The sequence below is a fragment of the Myotis brandtii genome, unplaced genomic scaffold, assembly GCF_000412655.1.
Source record: "Myotis brandtii unplaced genomic scaffold, ASM41265v1 scaffold520, whole genome shotgun sequence".
Taxonomy (NCBI): domain Eukaryota; kingdom Metazoa; phylum Chordata; class Mammalia; order Chiroptera; family Vespertilionidae; genus Myotis; species Myotis brandtii.
In genome coordinates, this window is record NW_005369827.1 from 343,717 (window position 1) to 348,258 (window position 4,542).

A 4,542-nucleotide genomic window follows, 5' to 3' on the forward strand; every position below is an offset into this window, starting at 1 on the left:
TAATCTAACTTCTCTTCTTAAAATCTTGAATTTGATAGGGAAACTTTAATTGAGTTTATGCCTCCAATTAAGGATATTTTTCTGATTTGCAAGATGTAATGAATTGAACTCTGTCCCCCAAAATTCATTTGCTGAAGTCCTGAACCCAGAACCTCAGAGTGTGACCTTATTTGGAAATAGAATCATTGTGGATATTATTAGCTAAGATTGGGTCATTAGGGTGGGCCCTAATCCAATGATTGGTGTCTTTATAAAGAAGGGAAATTTGGAGACAGGGAGACATAGAGGGAAGATGATGTAAAGAGATACAGGAAAAGCCCAGGCCAGGTGGCTCAGTTGGTTGGAGCATCATCCTATACACCAAAACGTTGCAGTTTCAATTTCTGGTCAGGGCACATACCGTGGCTGCAGGTTTGAGCCCAGTCAGGGTGAGTACGGGAGGCAACCAACCAATCTTTCTCTCTCTCTCTCTCTCTCTCTCTCTCTCTCTCTCTCTCTCCCCCTTCCTCTCTCTTTCTCTAAAATCAATCAAAATATATCTTCTGAAGATGGCGGCACAGGTAAACACCGGAGATTGCTGCCTCGCACAACCACTTCAAAAATACAACTAAAAGACATAACGGACATCATCCAGAACCACAGGAAGGCTGGCTGAGTGGGATTTCTACAACTAGAAGGAAAGAGAAAAGCACACTGAGACTCAGAGGAAGTAAAGTGCAGAGGTACGGAGGCGCACGCGGAAAGGGCTGGCAACTGAGGACACGGTTGTCTTTTTCAATCGGGAGGGAGTAACAAGCTCCCAACTGCTCTGAACTCCAGTTCCAGGCGAGTCTCTGGAGACATATGGGGAGAAACTGGACTGTCTGGCATCGGTCGGAACTCGAGGGCGGCTTTCTCTCAGAGGTGCTTGCAGCGATTACAAAATACAACTAAAAGACGGAACGGACATCATCCAGAACCACAGGAAGGCTGGCTGAGTGGAAGTTCTACAACTAGGAGGAACTGAGAATCAGAGGAGGCGCAGTGCTGAAGTAAAATACTAAGGTGCGGAGTGCGCAAGGCGTGGGCTGGTGGCTGAGGGCGCGGTTGTCGTTTTCAATCAGGAGGGAGTCTCAGACTCTGAGCTTCAGATCCGGGCGAGTCTCTAGGGACCCAGACTCAAACGGGAGAAGCGGGACTGTCTGGCATTGGTCGGAACGCGAGGGCAGCTTTCTCTCCGAGGTTTGCAGCGGTTCCTGGGGTTCTGAGAAGCAGAGCCTCTGGGAACGGGACTGAGGGCAGCCATAACCGCTCCCTCCGCCCGCCCTGCCCTGTTGATCCCGCCCCGCCCAAGCCCTGCGCAGAGCCATTTGCCGGATTGCCTCAGGCAAAGGCTAGATTAGCACCTCCCTAGAGGACACAAGTTCTTCCACTGCAGACACAGCTGATTAACACAGCCAGTCGGCCTGGAGGTCAAATCCCTCTAGTATTAACTACAACAATCAAGGCTTAACTACAACAAGACTGCGCACAAAGACCACTAGGGGGTGTACCAAGAAAGCGTAAAAAATGCGGAGACAAAGAAACAGGACAAAACTATCAAGGGAGGATATTGAGTTCAGAACCACACTTTTGAGGTCTCTCAAGAGGCTTCTAGAGTCTGTCGATAAACTTGATGAGATGTACAGGAAATCTAATGAGACCCTCGATGGTGTGATAAAGGACCATCTAGAAAGTAAGCATACACTGACTGAAATAAAGAATATTATACAGACTCCCAACAGCAGACCAGAGGAGCGCAAGAATCAAGTCAAAGATTCGAAATGCGAAGAAGCGAGAAACACCCAACCGGAAAAGCAAAATGAAAAAAGAACCCAAAAATACGAAGATAGTGTAAGGAGCCTCTGGGACAGCTTCAAACGTACCAACATCAGAATTATAGGGGTACCAGAAGATGAGAGAGAGCAAGATATTGAAAACCTATTTGAAGAAATAATGACAGAAAACTTCCCCTACCTGGTGAAAGAAATAGACTTACAAGTCCAGGAAGCGCAGAGAACCCCAAACAAAAGGAATCCAAAGAGGACCACACCAAGACACATCATAATTAAAATGCCAAGAGCAAAAGACAAAGAGAGAATCTTAAAAGCAGCAAGAGAAAAAAAGTCAGTTACCTATAAGGGAGTACCCATACGACTGTCAGCTGATTTCTCAACAGAAACTTTGCAGGCCAGAAGGGAGTGGCAAGAAATATTCAAAGTGATGAATAGCAAGAACCTACAACCAAGATTACTTTATCCAGCAAAGCTATCATTCAGAATTGAAGGTCAGATAAAGAGCTTCACAGATAAGGAAAAGCTAAAGGAGTTCATCACCACCAAACCAGTATTATATGAAATGCTGAAAGGTATCCTTTAAGAAGAGGAAGAAGAAGAAAAAGGTAAAGATACAAATTATGAACAACAAATACACATCTATCAACAAGTGAATCTAAAAATCAAGTGAATAAATAATCTGATGAACAGTATGAACTGGTGATTATAATAGAATCAGGGACATAGAAAGGGAATGGACTGACTATTCTTGGGGGGGGATTGGACAATAATCGTGCACCTATGGATGAGGACAGTGGGTGGGGAGTGAGGGCGGAGGGTGGGGTGGGAACTGGGTGGAGGGGAGTTATGGTGGGAAAAAAGAGGAACCAATGTAATAATCTGAACAATAAAGATTTAATTAAAAAAATACAAACCAATGGAAAAAAATATATATCTTCTGGTGGGGATTACAAAAAGAGAAACACAGGGAAAGATAGCTCTCTATAAGTTAAGAAGAAGAGGCTTTTAACTGTTCTTCTCTCCCACTCAGAAACAACCAACCCTGCCATCACCTTGATTTTGGACTTCTAGCCTCCAGAACTGTCAACCAATAAATTTCTATTGCTTTGGCCACTTAGGTTGCAGAGCTTCAGCATATCAGCCCTAGCAAACTAAGACACAAGTGGTGCTGAGCAACTGAAACTTGGTTATGCAATATTGAAGTTCAATACAGCATGCGCAATCATCCTTGAAAAAACAAGAAAATCCAGTTCTGTTTGCAACTTCCATTACACAACAAGAGCTTTCGTACATTTTTAGCATATATTTCATGGTTTTAATTTGGTTTCCACTATTATTCCTTATAAAAGTTTAAATGATGACTTTCCTACATCCCTAAGTTCTAACTCCATACCTTGTATTTCAAGAGCCTTGACAAAATTATCTTAATCTAACTTTCCATGCTTATATCTCACTGTCATTTTTCACAAACTTCATGGTTCAGTCAAATTGACACACCAGTCTCAAAATAGGCCTGGGTATTTCTATCCTTTTTTTTCTTCATCTCTCTACTTAGGATGACCTTTCTATTCTTTATCACACATTGAAAAATCCAAAATTAATGTCTTCCATCAAGGCCCAGTGAAAAAAACATTATTTCTAAGATTTTCTTCAGTCAATCTAAATGGTCTCTGAACTTCAGTTGTATATTTTTGTTTTGTTGATTTTTATTGTAGTTATCTGGATAACTAAGTTTCTTAGGACAAGAAGCAACTAGTATATGTATGTGTTATTTGGGTTTCTCTTCCCAGAAGTGGAGACGGAGACAAGAGCTTTGTGTGAAGATAATTTGTTTGAAGATTTAATCTCAGGGCTTTAGAGCAAGGGAGCTAAGAAGAATGAAACAAGGAAGAGAAAGCCAATCCAAAAGTGAGTTATTGATCTGGTTAATCCTATGAGTAAGTAAGGCTCAATTCTGTTGGGGACTCTTTGAGAAATGGTGTAGACTATGCCTCATTTATTTTTCTTTTATTACGGTGGACTTTTTAAAATATTGAGGTATAATTGACATATACCATTATATTAGTTTCAGCTGTACAGCGTAATTATTTGATATATGTATATATTGTGAAATGATCACCACAATAAGTCTCGCTAAATGTCCATCACTGGATTATGCCTCATTTTTTTTACCCCAAAAATAAAAGAGAGGAATATTTAAGTGGTTAAGGATCTCCTCAGGGGATATCTATGGCACTGCTAGGTTTGTGCATATACCAGAATGGTTGAACAAGCTTCTACAAACATCCTGTACAGTGGTCTTAGTGAAGCCACAGGACATAAAGTGAGAGGTACAGGGGGCAGTTATGACAAGGGGCTGTCAGGCTACACCAGCCCAGAGTTGGCTGCCAAAGTAAAAGGGTAGGCAGAATATTTTATGAGTAAGACAAATATCTGGTAAAATAAATCTGGAAATAAATATCTGATAGAACCCATTTCTTTCATTGCTCCAATCTGCCCATGCCCTATTTTAATAGTTCCCCAAAGGGAACTAGTATAGAAGCAGAACACACTGACTACATTCCTCCTCTGACCCAAAGAGCAAAGGCTCTCCTACATGCCAGCTCAGACAACTAGAATCTCAGCAAGACCTCCCGCCATGGAAAACCAGACTCAGAATTTCCATTTGGCCTGAGATGCAACAAACTCTTGGCTTGGGTTCCCCCAGATGCAGACCCTGAGACAAGTA